A 7,149-nucleotide genomic window follows, 5' to 3' on the forward strand; every position below is an offset into this window, starting at 1 on the left:
TCCATTCGTATATACATCCCACATAGTCACTCCAAGGAAAACATTTCCGTTCGCAGGTACATCACACAAAATTTTCTTCATTAAATTGTTTGTGATAACATTGCCATTGCACACGATATTAACAATTTTATCGTTTGCATTATTGAATGCATCACACACGGTGCGTATAAGAAACTGTGTGGCAAAGGCTGAACATCACGCACACTTTTTATTTGGTAATCGTTTGCGCAAGGTGGCCTAACGCAAACAGTTTTCAAGAGGATGTCTTGTGTAATTGTTCATTGATCCTACACGTTTTATTCTTAGAAACTGTGTGCGTTGCCTGAGGTCATCGCCCATGGTGTTTTCTCAATAACCGTTTGCAATAGAAAAACCCAATTAGTAGGCTAATTGGCCTATTATTAATTATCAATTTATTAATATAATTGACATCGTATGAAGCACACAATATATTTTATTTCCATATTCAGGAAGCAGTATTTCGTAGTTGAAATACATCAGAGTACAACATAATATAGCTTCAACACTCAGCTACCCCATTACACAACTGCAGCAGCACCAAGTTTCACATGCAACATCTATAACCTTTCGAAATTAGCATCATAGATGGAATATAGACAGATGAATCTCATTTGGAAAGCTGCTGAAGCGGAAGTCAAATATTGAGCCTTCATTGATGATGAAGGTCTTTGCAACTTTAGGCCAGTGCCTATGGATGATTGACCATCCATACTTCATCCTCTTCAGGAACACTTCAATATTGAACCATGGGTGTTGTATGAAAACCTTCCACGCCTCCTGACCATATAGGTTGCTTGAGAGGTAATCATCAGTGAACTGCTTTGGAAAGGCCTAAAAACAATGATATGCATAAATATCATATCTATATTGGAAATGGGGCAAATGACCCTTGTGGTGGAGGCCGCCTCTGGACTCCTTGCCATTCTTCTTCCTGGGATTCTTCTCCGGCGCCTGATAGGGCGTCGGGACCAGCATCCCTATCAGCTAGGGTGTGGCCGGGTCTTCAGGCAGTGGTGCCGGACACTTAATCCGCTTCGTCTTTGCTATCCAGCCCTGTATGAAGGACAACAAATTCATTATGTCTAAAACTTATTGACCGAATAGATATTTGGGAAAATCATACTTACCGGTGTGGCCGGACTCTCGATGTCAAGACCATTGTCTTCAGTCTTCTTCGGCCACGTTTTTTGGGCCTTGAAGAGCAGCTTCCAGATGTCTTCATGCGTTGTGCCGAAGAAGTGCTTCAAGGTCCGTGGATCTTCCGGATTGAACTCCCACATGTGAGAGGACCAGAGTTGGCAGGGAAGAATCCGGCGGAAGAGCATCACCTGAATCACGTTAGTGAGACTGGTGTTCTTGCCTATCATATTTGTGATGCACTTTTGCAACATTAGCACTTCCACCGTCGATCCCCACTCCAGGCCCTTAGCGGTCCACGAGATAAGCCGCGTAGGGGGCCCGGATCTGAACTTAGGAGTGGTCGCCCACTTGGCGTCGTGGGGTTCAGAGATGTAGAACCACTCCCGCTGCCACACCTTGACAGTCTACACGAAGGCCCCTTTGGGCCACATGGCGTTAGGGAGCTTGCTTACCATGGTGAAAGTGCAACTATCACTGGGTGGTTTTGGTAATTCCTAACAACATACAGCTCACTGAGCTAATGCTATTCCAAGATGAATATTTCAAGAAAGCTCAATGGTTGGCATGGCATGGATTCGAAAGTGGACCCTTCAAGATGCTAAGGATAAAAGATTGGCTCAAGCTCAAAGCACAAGACTCTACATTTTCTATTTTAGTGATCCAAGATCACATTGAGTCTATAGGAAAAGCAAATACTATAAAGAAGGGATGAGGTGTTGCCTAATGCGGTGCTTGCTCAAAATGCTTAGTGATATGCTCCAAAACCCTCCACTACTTTCTCATATCCACATATGTCCCACACCAAATATCCAACTCGGCCCCACCAATTCTTTCTATCCTGCGTCACCGAGTTCAGTTGATATAGCCACTGCCAAAAACCCTAGTGTTTTCGGTCTCACAGATACGGATCTTGGTCTCACCGAGATGGGATTGTAATCTCTCTGTTTCCCTTCGTACCATTTCGGTTAAACCGAGATGAGCGATCGGTCCCACCGAGATTGCAATGCAAACACTTCGTTTCCTTTTCGTAATGTTTTGGTCCAACCGAGATGAGCGAATTGGTCCCACCGAATTTTCCTGACCAACTCTCCATTTGTCTATTACCAAAATCGGTCCCATCGAGTTTGTGTAATCGGTCTCATCGAGATTACCTTATGCCCTAACCCTAATGAAATCGGTCCCACCGAGTTGACATGTCGGTCCCATCGAAACACCTAACGGTCACATTATGAACCAAATTGGTCTGACCAAGTTCTCTAAATCGGTCCCACCGAGTTTGTTGATTTGTGTGTAACAGTTAGATTTTGTGTGGAGGCTATAAATACCCCTCCACCCACTCTTCATTCGTAAAGAGAGCCATCAGAACATGCCTACACTTCCAATACATATTTGTTTAGAGAGAACCACCTACACTTGTGTTGAGGTCAAGATATTCCATTCCAACCACATAAATCTTGATCTCTAGCCTTCCCCAAGTTGCTTTCCACTCAAATCTTCTTTCTACCAAATCCAATCCTATGAGAGAGAGAGTTGAGTGTTGAGGAGACTATCATTTGAAGCACAAGATCAAGGATTTCATCATCAACAAACCATTTGTTACTACTTGGAGAGTGGTGTCTCCAAGATTGGCTAGGTGTCACTTGGGAGCCTCCGACAAGATTGTGGAGTTGGACCAAGGAGTTTGTAAGGGCAAGGAGATCGCCTACTTCGTGTAGATCTACCCTAGTGGGGCAAGTCCTTCGTGGGCGACGGCCATGGTGGGATAGACAAGGTTGCTTCTTCGTGGACCCTTCGTGGGTTGAAGTCTCCATCAACGTGGATGTACGATAACACCACCTATCGGAACCATGGATAAAAAAATCTCCGTGTCAACATTCGTTTGCTCCCTCAGACTCATCCCTTTGCCTTCACATGCAATGGTTTTACATTCCGCTGCTATACTCTTAGAATTGCATGTGTAGGTTGTTTGCTTGACTTGTGCTATGTTGCTAAAATCTGCCAAGAACGAAAATTGGGAAAAGGCTAGATTTTTATTTGGTCAAGTAGTCTAATCACCCCCCTCTAGACATACTTTCGATCCTATAAGTGGTAGCTTTGGTCTCCATTTGCTTTGATTTCCATAGCTTTTGGTGGTCATAGCCTTGGTTTCACAACCTAGGTGAGTATGGCGTCTAGCGAGGGAAATTACCACCGTAGATGTCCTTACTTTGATGGTACAAATTTTGCTAGTTGGAAGCATAAGATGAAAATGCATATTCTTGGACATAACCCCGCCGTTTGGGTATTGTGTGCATTGGCTTGGAAGGTGAGTTCTTTGATGGGAGAGAACCAAACCGTGAAGCTACCGTGGAAGAGTTGAAGATGCTACAATACAATGCTCAAGCTTGTGATATTCTCTTCATCGGATTGTGCCCCGAAGAATTCATCAAAAAATCAGCCGTCTTGAGAATGCAAAGGAAATTTGGGATACTTTGATTGATATGCACGAAGGTACCGACTCCGTCAAGGAATCCAAATTGGATGTGCTTCAAAGTCAACTTGACAAGTTCAAAATGAAGGATGGTGAAGGTGTCGTTGAAATGTATTCTAGGCTTGCTCTCATCACAAATGAGATTGCCGACTGAGGAAGTGAAGAGATGAACAGCAAATTCATCATCAAGAAGATCCTAAGAGCCTTGGATGGAAAATATGATACCGTGTGCACATTGATCCAAATTATGCCCAATTACAAAGACTCAAGCCAACGGAAGTCATTGGAAGAATTGTTGCTCATGAGATGTCACTCAAGGATAAGGAAGAGCTTCACAACAAGTCAAGTGGTGCTTACAAAGCCTCATGTGATGCTCCCACATCATCAAGTGAGAAACAAACCTTCAATGAAGAATTGAGCCTAATGGTAAAGAACTTCAACAAGTTGTACAGGAGTAGAAGCAAAGAAAGAAGTTCCAAGTCAAGGTTCTACAATGACAAAAAATCTTCTAGTCGTGAGCGTAATTGCTACAATTGTGGAAGACCCGGACACTACTCCAATGAGTGTATGGCTCCCTACAAAAGAAGAGAAGATTCTCCCAAAAGAAGAAGTAGAAGAGAAGAATCACCACCAAGAGAAAGGAGGAGTTGAGATGATGTTATGAACGAAAACCCTCTCGGAGAAGCACGAATTCGGAAAGGAAAGAAAAGTCATCAAGGAGCTACACAAAAAGAAGACATCAAGCTCATGTTGGTGAATAGGTATCCGGCTCCGACTCCGACAATCACTCCGAAAGAAGTTATCACTCCGACTCCGAATATACTCAAGATGAAGGTGTTGCCGGTCTAGCACTTGTGTCAACCAACTCCTACGACATATTTGACTCACCAAATGAAGGAATTGGAAGGTGCTTCATGGCCAAAGGTCCAAAGGTAACACATCCCGAGTATGTTGATTTCAGTAGTGATGAAGATGATTTGCTAGGTGATGATGATTTACTTGTTGACAACTCTAGTGATGAAAACTATGATGAAACGTCAATTAATCATGCTAATCAAGATAAAACGAACGATGATGGTAAGAAGGAGATTGAGCGTCTAACGAAAGAACTAAACACTCTTAAGTTAGCTCATGAAACTACCTTGGAAAATCATCGAGAACTTTTAAAGACTCATGATAAGCTACGCTTTGAAAAGCTCAACCTTGAGAAAGAGCATGAGTTTTTAAAGGCAATCAATGATGATCTTCACAAGAAAAGTTCTTCTTACATTGCCAAGCGTTTACTCTTGTCTACTTACATGCCACAAGTTAAATCTAGCAACAAGAGCATGAAAGATTCTTCATCTAGTAGTAACAACAATCATGCTAAATCTAATATTGTTGCTTCTAGTAGTTCCCTTGATTCCACTAATGATTCTCTTAGCCAAGTTACACTTGAGCAAGAAAATAGCTTATTGAAGGGAATTATAGAGAAAGGTGTTTACAAGAGCCATGCCGGGAGTAAGCAATTTGAGGAAATTGTACACAAGCAAGGAAGACACCGGAAGAATCAAGGTGTTGGTTTTGAATGAAAGTTCAATGCCAATGGAGTTGAGTGGGAAGAAGATCAATACCCCAAGATGAAGCTTATTCCTCAACAAGAGAAGTATGATCCTACTTCTTTCAAAGGGACACAAGCTCAAGATGATATTCCACCACAAGACCACAAGCAAAAAGGCAAGGACAAGCTTCAAGAGGAAATTGATGCATTTGAAGAAGCACCCAAGGCCTTGGTCAAGTGGGTTCCCAAGACCACATCAAGTTCTACTTCATCAAGTACAACTACAACTCCAAGGGTTCCCATCAAGATGGTGTGGATCCAGAAGAAGAATAACTAGAGAGTTCTTGAGGGTGACTCCGCCAACATACTTCACTCTTATTATTTTGGCGAGGACAAGTGCAAACAACTTCCATATCTTGCACTAGTTCAAGGAGTCACAAACCCTCTTGTTGGTAAGACAAGGGACAAGGTAACCTAACGCTTTCATGGACATCATCTTGTGTATGCATCACTCTATGTCTATGGATATCCTTGTTTGTTCCGTGTGGGACTAACCCATGTAGTTATTGAAAGAGCAACTTACTCCAAAGGATTGCTCCAAATGATCTACACCAACATTGAGCATCTACATTTCAACACCTACATGAAGTCATCATCAACAAAACCCAAGGTTAGTTTATCCCTCTTAGGGGGGATATCACATCTAGGGGGAACTTTACTCTAGCCAATTGAGCTAAAGCAACTCTAATGGTGTGAACACAACAATGCTTTATGTAAAAGTGGTAACCCCACTTGTGCTTAAACTATGAGTATGACCTATGATCAAATGTTCTCATTTGACTCCTAAGTCAATATACTCATATATAGATGACCTAGTCATCGCCAAATTGCTTGATAGATGCTAGAGTGTTTGTGCATGCTTTGTCACATATTTCATTTGCCATTTTATTGTGTGAGCATGTTGGTTGCATATTTTACTCATTCAAGGACATCCATTTGTTGTTTTGATTGTTTGGCTCCTTCTATTTTTCCAAATGGATGGACAATAATGTCTAAGAACTCTCTCTAGCTATCTATGCTTTCCTCGTCTCAAACTCTATTCATGCAACATCACAAAGTTTGATCAAGTCAGATTCGAACCACTCTGTGTGAGGAGCACTCAGAGTTCCCGATTCGTCATAGACTTAAACCTCCATAACCTCTTTGTGCATCTCAGTCTGACCGATTCATCCTTTTAGATCCTACGGAGTCACTAAGTTGATCTAGGGTTTTCAATCTCGGTGCAACCGATTAGAGCCTTTCGGTCACTCCGAGTTGCAGTAACTGCTTGCAGTTTTCCATCTCGGTGCCACCGAGTTGTTCCACTTGGTCACACTGACAAGGTCAGGTTATACATACCGACGGGCCAAAATTTGGAATTTTTTTCGAACCTCCTCACCCGCGCATAACCTAGTCTGCCTCCTCGGGTCTCCGGATCGTCCTCTCGTCGCCAGCGACCTCCCACCACTGGTCTCCGCCGCCGTCAATGAAAATCTTCACCGTCGTTGCCGCCGTAGCAAGTTTGTCGCGGAACTAGGGTATGAAATTGATCATTGTGCTAATCCTTAACCCCGATTCTTAGCACATTGCTTTTCCATGATCTTTGCCACGATTGAAATCATCCTCTCCAGCGAAAACATCTCGTAGATTAGTTTTGATTTGAAAATTTAGGGTTAGGTCTCCGCCGAATTCATCTCGGACTAACCGAGTTGTAGAAATCGGTCTCACAGATTTTGGCTTAGGCCAGAGCACACGCGTTTTTGGTCTGACCAAAAATTCCAAATCGGTGTGACCGAGTTTGATTCTTTGTGAAACCCTAGCAGTCTCGGTACCACCGAACTGTGACTCGGTCTGACTGAGTTCACTAGTTTAGGTTCCAAAAGCTGCTTCGGTATCACTGAGTTTACAAATCGGTAGATCCGAAATGCTTTCTGTGAAG

Source organism: Triticum dicoccoides, chromosome 3A (assembly GCF_002162155.2).
Source record: "Triticum dicoccoides isolate Atlit2015 ecotype Zavitan chromosome 3A, WEW_v2.0, whole genome shotgun sequence".
NCBI classification, from domain to species: Eukaryota; Viridiplantae; Streptophyta; class Magnoliopsida; order Poales; family Poaceae; genus Triticum; species Triticum dicoccoides.